This window comes from Lipophrys pholis, assembly GCF_963383615.2.
Source record: "Lipophrys pholis genome assembly, chromosome: 10".
NCBI classification, from domain to species: domain Eukaryota; kingdom Metazoa; phylum Chordata; class Actinopteri; order Blenniiformes; family Blenniidae; genus Lipophrys; species Lipophrys pholis.
In genome coordinates this window covers 1,812,309-1,832,523 of record NC_137640.1, presented here as the reverse complement: position 1 = coordinate 1,832,523, position 20,215 = coordinate 1,812,309, and the positions used below count along the sequence as shown (strand labels likewise).

At 41.6% G+C, this 20,215-nt stretch overlaps 1 protein-coding gene across 2 annotated transcripts in view; it reads right to left on the bottom strand.

The window, feature by feature from the left end:
• naaladl2 (N-acetylated alpha-linked acidic dipeptidase like 2) overlaps nt 1-20,215 on the bottom strand; it is a 376,461-nt gene that overhangs the window by 312,179 nt on the left and 44,067 nt on the right. For both annotated transcript variants that reach the window (XM_080474206.1, XM_080474205.1), the window contains one exon: nt 15,912-15,951. The gene's annotated coding sequence lies outside the window, so the exon portion shown is untranslated. The remainder of the gene's footprint in view (nt 1-15,911; nt 15,952-20,215) is intronic.

Here is a 20,215-nt window from a genome sequence, read left to right as displayed (position 1 = left end):
TCATGATCTTTATTTGTACAGTGTATTGTATTTATTGGCAGGAGTAGTTTGGGGGGGGGGGGGGGGGGGGGGTGGTGCACCCTAGTTCTATTACCTCAAAATCAGGAAAAATAACTTTCATTGTATCTTAAAAAGAAATTTTGTTTTGCAAAAGTCTTGGAAAAAAAATAGATTTAATGTTAATAGTATTAACACACTTTACCTTTCCAATAGTGTCAGAAGGTTTTTCAGCTAATAATATCCTGATAAAAATCCAAGAGGCTGGTTTTAACTGTTTTGTCACAGAATTTGAAAAAACCATTCAAACATGTAATGACTTTAGCCACCAAGATAAATTTGACTTTTTCTTTTTTAATGACTGCATGTTGAGGTTGAGAAAATGTGTATGTTATGCAGCCAAGCAGAGCTTCATAATACTAATGGAATGAGATTTTATAGAATGCCTCAAGTATCGACAAATCTTGCCTGAGGGAAAATTTCGTAACGCTTGAGGAAATCGGTGTAAGCAGGCGCTGAACTCCAGGCTTATGTGAGCTTCCTCATCCATGTGAGTTAAAGGAGGAGGCACAAACCCAGGTTCAGGTTGAGACAGAAAGCTAGAATGATCTCCAGACAAGGCAGGTGTGGCAAGAGGAAGAGCAGCAGGTTGAGCAACAGACACTGAGACAGGTTGGAACATTCTATGCCTCCTGCATGTAGGCTTCAATAGACCCGGTGAAACATACAACGTTCTCCACAACCCTCTGGAAAAGGCCCAGGAACTAAAACCGGCAGGTTGGAGAGTCATCGCCAAATGTTAGGACGTATTAAAATCAAGTCAACACAATAAGGAACTGCATGTGTTTCCCATGTCTCCTCAACATACTTCTACTATAATGTCCACTCTTGACCCTGACAAAAAGATTTATTATATCGCCTATAGATGAACCATTTCCAGAGAATTCACAAATTGATTCTATTCATGTACACTTTATGTATGTGCTCTTTTCCTGATCCTTTACCCCTTAGGCAAAAGTCTTTACTTTTTTGGTGGGCATTGTTTCGTTCTCTGGTGGACAATGGTCTTTCTGGTATTCTCAGGAAGTACTTAATAGAGTCATATCCTCCTCCTGTTCTCCTCCTCCTCCTGTTCTCCTCCTCCTCCTGGTCTGGTCGGTCCAGAAACCTTCAGTATTCTAAGTTTCTAGCTCCTCCTTGAATATCCTCCATTTGAATATTGGATCATAGGAGCTACATTCAGAATCTGCTGTGTCTGTGTGAGCTGGACTGGCTCCGCCCACACATGCCCATCTTGGGAAGAGGAGGAAATACTTCCTCTCGTGGTGCCATGTGCCAGAGCAGAGCTGCCTAATTGTGGGAGGAGTCAAAGGGAGGGCCTACCTTGATTGGGATTGGCTAAACCCCCGATGACACTATATAGGGTTTGATTTCTGATTGGCTGCTTGGAGCAACACACTTTTTTAAAACCTGAAACAAGCCAGGGACAGAGAGGACAGACTGTCTTCACTTCTGGGACATCAGTCCAGGTATGGGGACGAGTAGTACTGCTGGAGAACCTTTAGGAAGTGGATTTAGTATAATATGAGCTCTTTCAGTAATAATCTTTACATGAACAGTTAAAGACTTCCTCCTTTCCTTGGTCAAGCTGTGTGAATTCCGATGGACCATGTGCACTGTAAATACAATTAAGTGTCTGACATTCTACACACTGTTTACCTGAAATACAAATGTCCCTATCAGTGTGTACCAATCGACATATTTGACCCCCCCATGTCTCCCTAATGTTGATCTCAAGATGTGTTGTTGCCTGCATATACTTGGACAGAGTGTCTTTCACACTGGAATAGATGAATTTCAAGTACTGGTTCCTCTGGTACATGTTGCATTTTCCTACACTAGAGCCTCTGATCTATCCACACCACTATTCTGTTTTCAACCCCAGGTGGTTGACTTGTTGAGTACCAATTTTCCTTTGAATGTCATTGAGGTAGTCATCGTCACTGAGTATAAAGCTGCGTATTGTGCCAGTTGAAAAGTGCAGACCGCTGGGTCGTTGATCTCTCTGCTACTGCAACATTAAATTCCCCCTCCAGTGCCCTTTCCTAGTGTGTGTGTTTCCACTAAAATTATTTTAATGAAAGAAAGAAAATGAAGAAAAAAAAAAAGGATGAGAATAAACTATGAATGTGTAATTATGACTGTCAATACTGTATGACCTCCACTGGCATTCCACACAGAATATCACATACAGCCTCCGCTGCCCACAGCCGACAGTAAAACCTACGAAACATTTGGAGGAGAGATGCAAACGTCTCCAAGGACCACAGGAACAGACATTCTTGCTTGAAGCCTTTTCAACATTGGTGTCAGTGTCGTGGCAAGGCAACCCACCAGAGGGCACACATGCAAAAAATAGACTGGCTGTCAGTGGATGAAATGTCTATTTAGGAATTCTCTTGGGGAAATGCTGAGACATGGGTCCTCTGATCCTTGCTGGATTTGTAAAAAGCAAAAGGATGCTTTTAGGTTATGTAGATTTAAAATTGGCCGTTCCAAATCCAAATCCAGCTTTACAAAACACCGTGTCACTTTTCTGTCAATGTAATGGAAAAAAAATAAAAAATGTTAAGATACAGTATTCGTTGAATTCAAATGCTAAATTAGTTATTGGATTTTTATGTTTGTTCCTCTGGAAAGCAGCACTCTAGTATCTCATTTAATCTGTCCTTAAAATGCCACATATTTACTACATAAAGATGAGTATAATGTAACATGATTGAATATTAGAGAACGTGTAGGCTTAAATACATTTTACTTCTTTCTACCAATTTTCACTCATAGCGGTTGGACGTGGACGTTTTTCTAGAAATGTCTAGTGGCTTCATATATTAAGTCACAACTGTAGTCTTCAGCATCCGGGGAAGTCGTCTGAAACCTTCCTGAACAAAAGAGCCGCTTTTGTCACTTTTTCTGACCGAATCAAATTTAACCGCAAAAGACTTTTAAAATGAGGCTCATAAAGCTCTTAAAAGTCTCACATATAAATGTGATATATGAACATAAAACACGTCTTTATGTAGTTTCAATTACAATTTCGATAACGTTCCATTACATGTTCAGCAGTTTGTGTTTCTGATTTTAGAGGTTTAAATCACTAAAATCTGTTTTGGACATTTTAGTTGTTTAAACCATTTTTGCCTCCATTTTTAAGTTGCTTTTTTTTCTTTTAGAAACTCTTGTCATTTGTTTGAGCTATTTTACCCAAATTAGCCATTGAAGTTATGCCTTTTTAAAGCCTTTTTAACCAAGAGTTTAACCTTTCTAAAATGTCTGCGTATGTAAATAAATTGAAAAGGTGATCAAATATGTATTTAGATCCTGTTTTCTGAAAGGTTCAGAGAGCTACTACAGAAGGGGTCACCCCTGTCTAGGATTTGGGGAATTAAGGTTTTCAGTAAGAAGAAGTGAGTAAATGGGACCAAAACAGCTTCCATGACATTTCTCTACTGTCCTTTCCATTGAAGTATATATGGACAAATGTTTTGGGGTCACAGCTGTGATCAGGATGAGATGCTCTGACAGGACTTTAGTCAGCTGGAAAATTGTTCTCCCCTCAAGATGAACGGTAAGTGGCAATGTTTAGGAAGCACACCATCTCAACCACATTCCCTGTAGTTGTATGGGGCGCTGAAATGCTCTGCTTCATGGATTTCCATGGCCGAGCAGCCTGCATGCAAACCGAGCAAAATGTCAAGCAGTGATGGAGTGGTGCAAAATGTGCTGCCAATCAACAGTGCAGCAGAGGAAACCACAGTGGTCTGTTCAGTGCCCAATAACACTTCACCATCTGAAGGTCTGATGGATGAGCCTGTGTTTCCATAATGCCAGGAGGCTGTTTGTGTGTAATTACGGGCATGTTTCTCCCAAGTTGGCATCGGATTCTTTTTTATTGCCCTGAAAGAGAAGTGGATGTTTTAGGTTACCGAGACATTAATGGTGATCCTATAGTTCTAGCTCGGATAAAAACGTGTATACTCTCTTCTTTCCGAGCAGGACTTCGATAAAGAATAATAATATCAAAAACCACCTCTGGTTAGCAGAGTTCCTGTGGGTCTTCAAAACTCTAAAAAGTATTGAATTTACAAATCTGCATTTAATACCTTAAAAAAGTCTTAAAAAGGTATTAAATTTGATGTTGAAGGTATATTGATAATGTACATTTTGTAGAGCTGCTGTAAATAGTCAACAAAATTTATAAAAATTTGCCTCTGCCACGTGTGTGCTGGCTAAACCTGCTCCTCTTCCTCCTTCATGGTTCTGATGAGAAAATGCCCGCAACATGTCCACTAGAGGGCGCATGAGGTCTACCTACCCAATCCCACGTGCCGCCGCGCGCTCCAGCCGGCTAATAAGTGCATCTGTCATTCTATAATCATGTGTAGCATGTAGCCTCGCTACTGTGTGAGCCCCAAAACTCCTTAGCATGTAGCATGTAGCTCAGAGCTACTTGCTCCCCCTGGTTGGACAAACACGTCTCGGGGACCCGCCCTACTCTGCTTCTGATTGGCTAGCACAGTTCCCTAATCTGATTGGTTAGAGTCAATATTTACCATAAGGCATGAAAGCCGACGAGCCAATCAGACGCAGAGTAGGGCGGGTCATTACAAAATGTTGTTATAATAAATTATACCGACATTATGTGACGATGAGCAATTAGTATGGATGGATTTTCACTAAATAGACTCGTCTGACAGCCGCGGTTTATTAAAAAAACATTTAAAAAAGCTTTCAGGGCTGCCAAACTGGGCCAAGTCTCCAGGATCAATACGCCACTGAACAAATGTATGATAATAAAAAGTACAGACTATCTCACAGTTTCATTTATAAAGTCCTTAGAAAAACTTGATGATAAAGAGTTTAACTACTGTTTAGTAGTCATGTTTCCATAAAGGGGATTATTGTATTGATATAATTTAGTTTCTATTGAATCACAGTAACTGTATTTATAAACTTAGATTTTTTTTTTTGCTTCATTTTATTAATTTGGTCATGTATATTTTATTGTTTACATTTGTCAAGTGGGTTTCCTGAGTGCAAGCACTGGAGCAATGAGACTGATTTGTCTCTGTGGAGAGTCGAGTGATGGAATCTGATGAAACTGCTGCTGTCTGACAACTTGTTTTTGAAGATAGCATTATAGTAGTTTAAAATATTGTTTCTAACAATCTGAATCGGGAACTGTTCATTTCATAAAAAGACATGAAGCAAAAGAAAACACAGATTCTAAGTCGACTATGTAGAAGCTTGGTCTGTCGGCCAGAGGTCCGACAGTGGAGGGTCAGCAGGTAATCAGACGGTGGTCAACAAAACAAAACAAAACAAAACAAAAAGGTCAGAAACATTTGGTTCTACGTGAACAGACAGTAGTGGCACATTGTACAGTTTAAACAAAACAAATAAACACTCAATAAAATGTTTTCACCCTATAAATAAAGCGGAAAGTAAAGAAAGCAGCGACCTCTTCACACCAAAGACGTGAGTGAAATCAGACTTTAATCTGAAGCATCAGAGAAGCAGGAAGAAGCTTTTCCAGGAGTTCAGAGAGGAGCCACACGGCCTGGCTGCAGGGCGACGCCTCCTCACACTCACTCACACTCACTCACACTCCGTCAACCCCGATATGCAAACAGATTCTCAGCCGGACCTCTGCAGCCGACAGGTAACAGCGGCGACAACTTGGGGGGAAAAAGACGCCACTGACTTGACATCTTGGGAGAAATGTCAGCGCTAATGGAGACAGACCAGCAGCGCACTGGAAATTAAGAGCAGTATTTCAGAGGGGACTTGAATGGCCGGCATGCTCGACTGTCTCCCTGGAGGCTTTTAGACTCTCACAGTGCAACGAGACAGATGACTTTGAAGGTAAGCATGGATCCATCCACTTCCCGCGGTGCTAAATCACCGTGTCCTGTCAGTTTGACGACGCCGCATGGTGGGCCCATAATGTGCCCCATATGGCAGCTCTCTCTGAGGCAAATCCATGCTGTACTTACACATGTGCTTTATCATTTCTGAAATGCAAAAAGCTCACACTTGTGTTTGTACTTGTGAACTTTAGAACATTTTCCAAATACACGTGTACTTTATCTTTTGTTTAGGTTCCACTGTGATCTTTATTACTAAAGATGTGGGAGTGGATCACATGTGGAAAGAAATGTAAAAGTCAATAACCTATTATTAAATATCTAAAAATATTACCACATATTCTAATTTATCATATTTTTGGGGGTATTACTATTCGGGTTGTTGCCCCATGAACAATGGTCAGACTTTATAAATATGATTCTTCGCCTTTTCCTGCCGTACTTGTAACATAACTTTCTTTGCAGTTCATACAGGCAGAATGTCACAAACATTGTGATTGTAATATTTGTAATACAATGTGGGCACAAATGTGATTATTCAAAACAATAACAAACTTAGTTAAAAACACACAAAACAAATAAACATAACAGAGCCAAGCAAAGCCAAAAATAGGTAAGTAAATAAATAATTAAATGAATAATGCCCAACCGTCTCTGAAAAGGAGCATATCTACAGAAAATAAAATGTACACGTATATACACACATTTCACAAGAAAACTAGTAAATAATGTTTAAACAATATCAATGAATCATTTATATAGCCAAGTCACAGCCCAGCCGCCTCTCTGTACTTAAATGTCACGATACAAAGCAATACTCATTTAGCTATCTTTATTTAATTAATTTGTGTTGTTGTTTTTTTATAATTTTTTTATTTTATATTATACCTTTGTTATGAAGTCTATTGTATCCCTTTCTAGCAGTTCTACATTGGCACATCTTTTAGTTTACTATCAAGGCGTTTTAATCCATCTTGGCATATCCAGAGTACTTTTAGTCATAGCTGAGGAGTCCTTCTTTCTTTCTTTCTTCATAAATTTAAATGTATATCTACATGTGGATTTGTATGTAATTTAGCATTAAATCAAGTCACACTGTCACAAAACAATCGTTTCATTGGACACGGCCTCCGTCCGTCACAGAGGTTATCGTGTCGGTAGGATCAGTGATCGGCAAACAGATCTTCTTCTTTTTTTTTTTTGACACACTCAGTGCTGTGATTGTGGCGTTATTATTTAGCTACGGACCTCTTAAGTTAACCAGAGCTACACTCGGTAGAGCGCAGGTCTGCCAAACAGAGTTCGGCTACGTCACTGTGTGAAACACTGAGCAGGGAGCGTCTCCATGGCAACAGACACTGATTTCCTTGGCTCTCCTCCATGAGGTGCCTCTCTCATCCGCATCGCATGGGACATTTTTTCGCAGCTTTTGGGAATTTATTCAGAAACCGTTAGCCGTTAACGAGTTAAAATCTAATGGATTGGTCCTTGGATGATGATGAGTCATCCCTGGAAATTTCATGCAATTTTGGTGAGTAGTTTTTGCGAAAAGCTGGTACATATACATACAAAACAATGAAGTTGTGTCGAGAAGGTTAATGTTTTTGTTGTTGTGTATTTATTTATTGTTCGCCCAACTTTGGTTGGCGAAGGAAATAAAAGGTTTAGTAATGGACATGTGAATTATCATTTTATTCACCGGCACCCTCAGAAAAAATGGTGAAGTTACCATCTATAGAGTTTAAGAAAGTAAAACGCAGCCTGCCTCAGTGAGGACCTCTACTTATTTCTAATAATTATGAGTTAAGAGCTGGACTTTATATTTGCTCGTATAATTAAAAATCAAAGAAGCTGTTTACGACTCCTACGATCTACTGACTAGATAAATTAGTCTGTATAAACAGCTTGCTTTTTTAAATGTAGAATCTTGATATACAGTATTTTCTTCCTTTATAACAAATTTGCTGCTCAAAAATTTCCATCGATGATGAATTCCCAGTTTCTCACCCCGGTTAATTGTAGACATCCACACGCAAAAGTCTGGCCTGGAGTTAGAGCCAGCGACTGTAATATTTACACGTACATGAGGACGAGTCCAGGCGGCAAAGCAAACTGTCGCTCCCGCCGGTGTCCACACAGAACACGCTAAATTGTCCACTAATCATAAACATTCTACGTATGCCAGCGGGTGACAGGTTTGCAGTGATACACATTAGTTCTTGTACCTTCGCTGTCATGACGCCCAGATCTATCAAGGTGGGATCAATAATCCTACAATGTATGCGTCCAATTAAACGCTCCAGCCCAGATACAACCATGCATAGTAATGATCAGCAAACACTCCGGAGCCTCAGAGCCGACTGCAGGGTTCAGTCCATGCACATGCAGCATGGCTTCACCACCGCTCGCCCATTGTGCTCATTAGTGCATGGTAAAACGTCTCCCACCCTCCCGCTGATTACATCTACAGAGTTAATGAGCCACACGCTGAACATTCCCCCCTCCTCCATCCCCCCATCCCCCCACTCCTTTACGTCTCATGAACCCGATGGTTGGGTTTCATCTGAAGTGGCGGCGATCCCACTTCAGCAAAACTATTAAGAGCTTCTTTTCCAGAAACACCGGGGTGATTCATCATATCAGTGGGAGGACAGTTTACCAATTATCAGAAACTCCTCTTCCGGCACAGTGCTGCAAGTACACTTTGCTGATTGTTTCAAACTGCTAATTGATTGCACTCAATCTTTTCTTTTTTTTTGTCCATCTTCTTCTTTTCAGTCAAAACCCTGACCTCTCTGAACATAATTTCACGGTGCTGCATTAAGCTCAATTCAATTCAGACATCTTTTGTTTTGGCACACAATCGGCTATATTAGTGTATTTTTCCTCCCGACAGTAAAGGTTCTTCTTTTTTGATTTTTTTGGGGTGGGGGGGTTGTATAACCTTTTATCGTTAAATAAAAAAAAGTAGTGAAACAGGTATCAAAATTAGCTGCGGTGACCCATTTTCACATGTATTTGGTGAGCCAGGTGAGTCCTTTTCCATTTTGGAAACTCTTGTGACAACAGCAATAACATTAAGGATGAGTATTAATCAGTGGGAGGTACTCTCAAACCCCTCAAAAACCTGCTTTTAGTCTTATTAACTGTTTCAAGCTTGACCACATATTCCCTCAGTCCTTAATTTTGATGTCACTCAGCTTAGTGGGGATCGGGGAAGGGTGACGTGGCAGGACTTAGGACGTACAATCAATGTCAAATTAAGGGTATCATTTACATGTATCGTCACACTGAATTCTAAACTATAGTGCGCACAGTATTCCTGTTAATTACCAAGACTGGCAGTTCATTACTGTGTCATTTCTCACATCACAGTTCCTTAATGAACTCCAGGTGTCTTTGGGCGTCTCATAATAACATGAACGACGTTGTGTTTTGGTCCATTGCTTCACACTTAGTACACCAGTGTATGAGATTGAGATTTTCACTTGGGAGACAATGCTTATGGGTGGCGGAGAGCAGTACAACTTTGTTCATCGGTGAAGCCCGATAGAAGAAATGTGAAGAAGACCTACAAATGGCTGGAAGATGCTGACAGGCGACACAGAGGCACTGATCACGGCAGCACGATAACAGGCCTAAGCACATGTGAGACAGTTCCCTCCTGTATCTCAATCCATTTCAATTTGAGCTGCTAAACTGAGTCTGTGCACGTGTTTTGGGGTCAAGGACTTCACAATCTCACGGGTTCTATTCAGTATGCAACACTAACAAACATGGTCTTGTTAAGACCCGCTCCGGATTCCCGACGGTCCCCTATACCCAGGAGGAACCCGCCTCTCTGTTGTGAAGCGTCACCGATGACAAGAGTCGCTGTGCAATGTGGGAAAAGTGTCCACATCCTGGCTAATTGGCCAGTAAATGGTCAAAGCAACGAGTCGCCAGGAGGCTGCCGGTGAGCCCAACAGTGACGGACAAGCAGTCATAGTGACTCTTCACCTCTGCTTGCTTATAGATTCTGGAGATGACTCTAATTCCATGTATAAGGGTTCTTTCTTCTCAACCCCAGTTGGGAAATGAGCCATGCATTGTGATTGGCAAATGTCTGGAGATGTTTCATGAGGAACGTCAGTACTATTGCAACACCCTGGGATGCCCTCACCTCTCCTGGGACCAATTTTAACTGGACCAGTTACCTTCAGGGAACTCAAACAACACTTCTGCTCTGTTCTCATCGTCACCCATCCTGAGCCCAAACTCCGGTTTATCGACGCCTCCGATGTTGGGTAAGGGCGATCTTCTCACACCACTTGCCTCAAGATAACAAGCTTCACTCGTGCTTTATTGTCCAAGGGGTTTTCACCTGCTGAAGGGTAATATAATATTGGAAACTGCAAACTCTCTGCGATCAAGACGGGATTAGAGGAATAGCGACACCTGGTGGAAAGCTCAGCACAATGAATTACAGCACCTAATGAAAGTCATCAGAATATTGACCTTCCTCTAACCTACTAGTAGTTTACCATGTCCGTCATACCACTGATCCACAAATAACCTCAGCTGCTTGCTCATAGTAGACACTAAGCAATCGGCATCACCATGACGAATTCAGTGGCGTGCCAAGGCGAATGTTATCTTAACCTATGAAATTTGCATTTTAAATACCAAAAATAAAATGCGTATCTCAGATATTTTGCGAGACACATGAGACTTAGATATCTCAGCAGTATTTATTTGAGGTCACACCACACACCAATTTTACCACCTTCCATAAACAACAAGTTCACATGAAGCCACATGTAGATCTGAACATGAGGCAGAGTCGACCTGCAGAAAGAGGTTGTGAGGCTCTGCAGTGTGTTTAACCGTCACTCTGCCAGATGTGCAACATGCATCAAGCACATTTGATCTTTCCAGTAAACCCGTTCAGTAAATCTCTCTAATGAACCCAAAGAGACAAGGAGATAATCTGCTTGCAATCAGGAGCAGAAGAGGAATAACTTGGTTCACTCCACCGTACGGTTTGACTGTCCTCTTCAGATCTACTTGAACCGAGTCATGAAATCCCAGAAACAATACGAGTGTCACTAGTTTGGCTCATAAGTGGGCTTGGTGAAATTCTGATTATGTCCCTTTGACACCAATGTGCTGACATCTTGCTTCATACCTCAAAAGTTAATCTACATGTTTATGTGCCAAAATCACATAGAAATAAAAAATCAAGAAAATCATTCACACTCCAACAGGTTCGCCTGTGGCTCGGTCGTCTTCCCATTGGAAGGTTACAGGCGTAATTCCCCATCTCCACCTGCCCCCATGCCGAAGTGTCCTTGAGCAAGACACTGAACCCCAAATTGCTCCCAATGGATGGACTGAGGCCAGATCCATTGGTTTCAAGAATTTCCCTCTGGTTTTATTAAAGTATTTCTTGTCTAGTCTATCCTATGATACATGAGTCTACCTTTGTGCCATGGCTCCATATTATGACTAAAATCTTTGAACTACTCTTGAACCGATAAATAAGAATTCCATTTTTTCCAAATGTGAAGCATCTCATTCGTTTGAGGTCATGCTACATTATGTCTTAACTTTCATATTTCTAAGAAGAATAACTAGAAGTAACTGCAAGAGGACAAAAAAAAGGTAAATGGAATTTACACATACAATTATATGACTGATTTGTGAAGATTTCCTACCGGAACTTTGTATTTTTTTAGCAAAACTAAAGTGGATCTAGATGCTAGACTCACAGTTTGGTTGATAATCATGCAGAAAGTGATGTCCACAAAATTATTAGCCAGGAATTAAATATGGAGTCAATACGTCCCAGGAAAAAAAAGCTCCAAGAAAGAAAAGAAGGATCCTGAACCAACCTCAGTGAGTAACAAGAGTGTCTCTACTTCTTGTTTCCAGTTTTTTTTTACCTTGTTGTCCTTGCTTTATGGTGCAGGGAGACGCCCGGCAACCTCAGTGTAATTGACCGTTGCTTTATGTGAATGCACAGCTTGCGTCGCTAAAGGAGCGAGTTGATGTTTCCAAGAGAAACTCTTCTGTTTATTAGGCAAACAAAAGTTAGTGGGAGGAGGAATCACGGCAAAATAATGAAGAATATTTACAAGTTAGCTGAAGAGAAGGACGGGAGGGAACGAGCGAGATAAAATAATGAAGCCTTTTTCATTCTATGTAGCTCCAGGTGGTTCATAGTTTTATTCAAATACTTATCCTGAAGAACTTTTTTAAAAAATATATATACAATGAAGCAGCGATGAACTGGTTCTGATTTGTACTTGTACAAAATGCCCGATACAAACCGGTGAGTACTATGGAACATCGTCCGTCAGCGGCTGTACGGAGGTGGTCAGACAATTTCTGTACATAAATGCATAAATCGTCAAGGTTAAAGACTGGATCACTCGTGTTTCCCACAGGAGGAGCCACGTTGTTCTGAATCACGCGGAAAAACAACTTGAAGGATGATTCCAAAGGAAACAGTCACTGAGTTATCAACAAAATCTACATTGTGTGGAAAAAAAAAAGCTTGAATATCATGGCAACAGTGGTTAAAAAGAGGAGAAGTTCAAATAAGAGAAAGGACTTTAACATATTGAGAAATCTGTAACTGTCCATAACACATACATACGACAGATTGCAGTGCAGAGTTTCTATGTTCATGAACCCAAACTACCGGGCTTGGTTAAAAACAATTTTTGGGAAATCAAATAATTTCAAAAGACACATATAAATGTAAAATATGCATAAAATCCCACTGCAAAATGGTTCCATAGCAAACAAGAGTTCATCCTTTCAGGGTTTTTGTCTCGTCAATTCATCGTCCCACACTTTGAGAAGCCCTGATATGAGAAAGTCCTCTTTAAAGTTGAAGGAAGAAGGTGTACTATATACACAATAGAGTAATATATTTCACCTCATATTGAGAATACAATATGTGTTCAGGTATTTATTCAAATCTCCTGAAGAGAATTTACCACATAGTACTCGTCTTCCTGTCAAACTTTTGGCCTCAATAGGAGACGCAATCCAATAGCAACATCCAAACACTGAAATCAGGTTGGAAAACTGGGCCGAACTGGACAAAACTGTCACAAGAGGACCAGGTTTCCATGTGGTCACGTATCACAGAGCGAAGACCTCGGAGGGGAGGCGTGGTCGTAACGGGGATCGTCTGTTCACAGGTTAAACAATCCAGCATTTTACCGTGGAGAGAGAAACATAATGAAGAGAGCAAAAGCAACTCACTTCTGTACATTTAGCTAATGGACAACTGTGTGTGTGTGTGTGTGTGTGTGTGTGTGTGTGTGTGTGTGTGTGTGTGTGTGTGTGTGTGTGTGTGTGTGTGTGTGTGTGTGTGTGTGTTTGTGTCCTGGGTGCTGCTGCTGAAGTCCTTCATCTTGACCACGACCCTTATTGACTTTATTGGTGGCCATTAATCTTTGTGTGTGTGTGTGTGTGTGTGTGTGTGTGTGTGTGTGTGTGTGTGTGTGTGTGTGTGTGTGTGTATACAGCCCTGTGGTTCTTGAGCAGCAGTCTCAGGACTGAGGCAGCAGAGCGAGCAATGTATGCGCGCGTGCGCATGTGTGTGTTGGTCCAGTGTGAAACCACGACTGCACAACAGTAACAGGAGGTCGATAGGCTGCTGGACAACGTGTAGCTGTCGGTCTGCGTCACAACTTCTTCATGCACTAATCTAAATGCATACGCATCAGTGCACACTTCTCTCACAACTGCATGAGGTTGTGTTCACACACACACACACACGCACGCACGCACGCACGCACGCACGCACGCACACACACACTCTTTTACCATTTCCCTGACCCCTTAACTTCTCAATAATCAAAACACCATCCTCAGATATTTTCATCTGTCTCTCCGTCGGCTGGAGTACAGATGGCTCTGCAATGGATCTGACATTAACAGCTCCTCATTAACATTTCCCAGAGTGCCACTGGAGTGAGCAATCAAACGTGCATTCAAGCAGACACACAGCAGGGAGAGCGTCGACAAATCTGCACGGACAAAATAAAAGATGCAGTCGTAAACAGCGTCGTTTTTTTAACGCTGCATGAAAACTTGAACTAGCCTTCAGTGCAGAGGGGAGGAGTCTTGGAGTGAGTTGTTTTAAATCAACTTGTTGCTGCTGGTACCGCTCACAACATGAACCCAGCCTCCAGTCCTCGTCCATCTAAAGAAATAATGTCAATTTCCAAAGATTTTATTGTTTGTCTGTTTTCTTTTGGGGAAATAGTCATTTTATCTGGTCTCTTCACCTGGTCTTGTGCCTGTATAATGTTTTCTGTAGGTATTCCTGCTACGCCAATAATCTGAGGTCAAGCTGAGATAGGGCGTTGACCTGCCTTCTTAATGTAAAGTTACTCTACCAGAAAAAAATGTATCTCACTTCTACCCAGAGAAGAAATCAACACACCAAAACCAGATCATCTCCTCTCATTTCAACCTGCAGGTTCCTCAATCCTTCACACCAAAGTCCAGAAGTTTCCAGACAAACCATCAAACTGTTGATGTTTCCTGACTGACGCCATCTTGGGAAACCTGCCCCAAGGGATTGTGGGATATCAAAGATGGCGTGGCGGCAGCTCCAGCCAGAATATCAACATTTGACCGATTGAGGGAGAAAAACCTCCAGACGTTCTCAAAGAACGAGTCGTGAATCCTGGAGGAAACTCTGAATGTAGTGAAACTGATGGCTGAAGGTTTTTCCAGAGAGAATCCAGATGTGCAGAGATCCAGTGGACAAACGGGATCTGCTTTGGGAATCTTTGGGCGTTTTCCTGACGCTACGATGTCAATGAACCCGGGTATCTTTCGTGAGATTTAAATGCTGGAAATACAGGTTTGTCCGAGCGTGATGAGGAATTTCCTTCAGAAAGGTTTTGACAGCTTATGAGAGATGGACGTCAACAACTAAAACTGAGTCCTAAATATTTCACTTCCTCGTGTGGATTCTGGTGGAGGAGCTTTAAGCAGTGTTACCTATGATTTGTTCTAGAGATATAGCAGGTCACTTCAACTTTTATATCATCAAAAAATCTGGTCAAAAAAGGTGACGCCATACAAATGACACTGAATGTCCGCTTGTTAAGGTTATAATGTACTGATGCTACACGTGGAGCATCAAGTCGACTTCTAGTGGAAACCGTCATTACAGCAGCATGAATACAGAAATAAAAATAACCGAACAATCTTTTTTTTAAGACAGTTGTGTGATTAAATGACGTCACATCCAATGCATCTCTTCAAATCACTTGCTAAGATTCATATTTAAACTCAATGTATGGTGTTTTTAAAAAAAAAAACCTAACCCTAACCCCAACGATCTGCTCCACTGTGGGTTCTAGAAGCTGTAAAGTGGTTTGGAAATCCATCAATTTTACCAATAAATCAGTTTGCATAAGAAAAGCTACAACTAATGTATATAGAACTGCAGCGCCAATATTCTGCCAACACTAATGACAAATGACGAATCCTTCATGTTCAAACGAGATCCAGTCAAGTATTCTTGCAGTTTGGCAAATTCATGGAACTCACATGATGAAAGGACCAGAGGGTCAAAGCATCAGCTGCTGCTTGAAAGGATCAATTATCTCAAACTTGAAACCCAAGCAGGCGAGCATCAGTACAGCCTGGATTACCTACGACAAAGGTCAGTGTAGCTGTACACAAGACCACGATGATGCCGGTGTCAATAAGGCATCGACTGTTTCATGAAAGTTATTGCACCGCCTGCACAGCTTTAGATATTGTGCTCGTATTAACAACGGAAGTCTTTGGGAGCAGAAATCAATCAGGAATATAAAATGCATCACTCGGGCTTTGTGGTATGAAATGTTTGGAGAGGGGAATGTAAATGCTCTCATAAAAAGTGCCTATCTGGGTCATTTCAAGAATGTAACAGACAAGAGGAAAACAGAAATGTGTTTATGATAATGTGTCACATTTGTTACTCACGGCAAAATGTGCAGCTTCTGGATCTGTTGGTTCAAATGGCCTGGAAAACAAAGAAATAAGGGGAAAACATGAGGACTGGTGGACTAACTGCATTATTTAACGCAGTGATTTTTATCCAAGCGTCTGAAGTGGCCTCTCCAGGAGAGAGAGAGAGAGAGAGAGAGAGAGAGAGAGAGAGAGAGAGAGAGCAAGAGAGAGAGGGAGAGGGAGAGGGGGGGGGGGGGGAGGGAGAGGGAGAGAGAGAGTTTAAAAGTCTCTCTCTATATATATATATCTTTCTTCCCTCTTCTGTAAAGGAAGTTTTTGTATAATTTCCCATGATACTTCATTCACTTCTCTGTCTGAAAATAGTTGACTGTGTGTGTGTGTGTGTGTGTGTGTGTGTGTGTGTGTGTGTGTGTGTGTGTGTGTGTGTGTGTGTGTGTGTGTGTGTGTGTGTGTGTGTTTCTTGCTGCTGAAATTCTCACAGACGGTGTGTGAGAGTCTGAAGGAACGTCCAGTCAAATATACTGGAAAAGTGAAAAGGCCATTTAAAAAAAAAAAAAAAGAATTCTATAAAAACATTCTTGTTCAAATTTCTCACATTTAGTTTTCAGATTTTCTGCACAGCCGCTCTCCATTAGGGCCACTTTCTGCATACAGCTGGTGCAGGTCCCCCACAGGAGGCCTTTCACATTGGATAGCCCGGGACTCGGTTCACATGGGAGGGGGCGGAGCCAAGAATTCTAATCCCTTCATTTGGTTCTGGAGGCGTTCACATTGACTTTAGAGTCCGGATCAAACCTCCTGGAAAATGTCACGCAGTTACACCAGCTGCTGGTTTGGGGGCGCTGTTGCCCGAAACAAAGACTGACCAGAGAGTGAAGTGAAGAGGAAACAGGGCTCACTGATTGGTCCAGAGAGAAAGAGGAAGCCTGTGGTGGCTCGGCTAGGGTTAGCAGAAAAGGGACTAATAAAGTAGGACTAGTTTAGTCAGGAAGACCTGAAACTTCCAAGACTCTGGTAGAGCTTGAGAACCATACAGATACCACCATACCAGGGGGAGGGAATGATTTTCTTTCTTTTTTAATAAAATCTATTTGGGGATTTATTTGATCTATTTAAACATAATTCCATTGCGCAACTGTGAGGGGTTGGAATGTATAAGTCCCTTTAGGATTCTGTTTGATTTACTGACTGGATATGATCTTTTCAACATGACATTGACTCTTCAGCACACAAACAAAGCTCCAACCTCTTAATCTGGAATGTTTTCACATGGAGAGGTGGAGGTGAAATTCTATCCTCAACATGGACCAACATGCTGGAGGTTCTGAGGCTGAGATGTGCTGCTTTCTGTCTGCAGCGGAACTCAACGTGGCTCCGTGGTCGAGACGCTGTCTTTACAATGGAAATCTTTTTAGCATTCAGGGTTGTTGTTTTTTTTTTTTTTTTGTCCAAACCAAGGCTGACAATATATTTCTTTATACTGTTCTCATTTAAAAAAAAAGAAAAAAGAAAACACATTGAAAGTTTCACCAGATGAACTACACTCCACAAACATTCCCATCGTGCTCGGAAAAAAGCAGGTTGTCAAAACGTGTCAGGAGATTTGTCAGTGTGAAGATTATAAATAACGTCACAAAAACAGACTAAAAGCCGACATAATCCTTTCAATGATGTTTTAACTCTTGCAGAGACACGGTTCTGTTTAACCTACAGTAAACTTTTATTATAGTTCTGCTTCTCTTTAAGCTTTTACTTCTTTTTTTTTTTTTCTGTATTTCAATTTGAACATTCGGGGGGAAAAGTCCATTTCATATTGGAATAACTTGCTGACATTATAATGTCAGAAGGACTTACTGTACATGGTGAGCATAACAACATCAAGTGTTGCCCGACGCAGTGGTTCATGAGCAAATTTTGTCGACAACCGTGTTCAAAATTTATTTCCAACTGGAAATAGAGACGTAAACACTCGCGGTTACCCTGATGCAACAAACTTTATTTTTTTTCTTCATCCATGATTATTTCTCATTTTTATTGAATACCCTCATGTCAGACTAAAGCTACCTCATTAAATGATGCACTGTTAGAAAACTGGTCACGGTGGCTTATCGTGCATTAAAAATTGATATCATCAACATTTCAATCATAAGAAAGTGGGTCAGATCGTCACTTGTCACGAGGAAACCACATGAATCAAATCTCTGTGGCCAGAAAGTGAATCTCCAGCATGTATAAAATGCAACCCTGCATTTCGCAGCCAGTTCTGATCCTGTGTTCTTGATTCTAGTTGATTTTGGATTATGTTGTACGGCGTCAGGAGGGAGGGTGTGACTATGAAGCAGCCCTCGTCTCGTTCGTCGGTCGTTTTCACGTAACTATCCGTGCCCTTTCATCCTATTTATCGGATGTCAAATTGTTTGTATCTCCATGATCCGAGCTTCTGTTCCTGTCGGTTCACCTCCCCCTCCCCCAATCCATCTGCCTTTCTTCTTTCTTCTTTCTCTCTGGAGATAGTATTATGACTGTAAAGCTATTTTGGGCCAAGAATTAGAGGAAGGGAACAAATTCAACAGTATCTTAAGAGGTTTAGAACTCATTGAACTGCAGCTGCTCTTAAACCTACTTAAGCCCCGTTTCCACAGTGCCCCTTGGTACCGGTGCCGGTCAGGTGGGGGTTGACTATCCGTAACCAGACCCGTATCAGTGCCGCGTTTCCGTTACACGGGGAACGGTTTGAAATGTAGGCGGGGTTATGAACGGTTGCGTAATCATGCAGGATGTGATGCCATAACGGGACATTTTCAAAAAGGTTTCCTGATTGCTGCAGAAGAAGTGATTGGAAATGGCTGCTTGCTGGGAGAACAGCGGTCGTCACGGACCAATGAGCAGACGGCAGTGTTGAAGCTCCTCCCCCTCATATCCGGCACATTGTGCCTGGTACCCCAAGTGGACGGGGAAGTGAGAAATGGTTCCCAATGGTACCGGTTGGTAACGGTTCTGAGTCAGTGGAAACGCACAACAACCGGTTCCGACCTGACCCGTACCGGCACCAAGGGGCACCGTGGAAACGGGGCTTTAAAGGCCGCTCTGGTGAGGATTACTAACTGGTTTAGTCGCACGTTCAGGTAAACAGATGAACCACTGTCTCATATGGCAATCCATTTATTGATCATCAGATTACAGACTATGCCTATCATTGGATATTCAGCCCAATACTGAATTCTAACCAGTAAGCTTCTCCTCAGGCCCTTTGACACTCGGACTGGGAGCACAAAGTTTCTGGACTGTGTCAAACACACCTGGCATCAGTTACCTGGAGGCTTTATAACCTTCCACATTGCCCCAGCGCCCCCTAGTGGGAGAACATAAAACCCACATCAGGCCAGTCAACAGGGGATCACATGCAGACAAAATGCATTAACAATAAACTCATAATAAACATGAAATAACTCCTACAGGATGCACCTCAAGTCAGTCTTTGCTCTGTACAATATTCTCTGGCAAGCTGTGAGTGCCAAGGTAAGACATTTGTCCACTCACAATTTGTCTTATTGGTCAACAACCTTCAGTGGTTTCTAAAAATCACCATATAACAAGATATCCCCAATCGCTTTTCCAGTGAGCGAGTGAAGGTAAGAAACCCGAATGCCTGACCTAAGAGGTCCAGGACTGAAGTTGGTTGCTGTGTTGTGGAGGGACGCGGTGCCCGTCTGCTTTGGATCCACTCGTCCATTTAGAGTGAAAAGCCGATGTTGCTGACCTTTGACTTCAGATGAGTCGTTTCCAGCCTGGTGGCAGAACGCCCGTCACAGGAAGCAGCAACCGGCCGTATACCAACAGTGACATTTCAAGTTTTCAGATACTAACAATTTAAGCAGAATCCATTTTATTGGATACAGAACTAATGACGTAACGGAATTATGAGGTGTCAGTTGAGATTATTAATAATCTTTAATAATGAGAATATTGTATAGGTTTTAGGACTACTATTAGGACTATATAGGTTTTAGGACTTAGAATCCACTAAGAACCTTTTTCATTCCAAAAGAGTGTGTAGAGATGAATAATGATATTATATCCTTCCTGGGTGAAATTTGAATATTCCTGATCGTGTAGGTTTCCTCTCTAAATGTACTTTTAAGGCTGACTGGTGAATCCCAGCTTCTGTTGAACTTCAAATTGAACTTGCCAGGGATTGAACTGTGTACCCATATTTGGTGGAGAATCGTATTTGTTTGTAGAAGCAGCTTGGGTAGAAAACAAACATTTCAGAGAGTCACAGATGATCAGAATTAAGGGTGTACAGATGACCAATC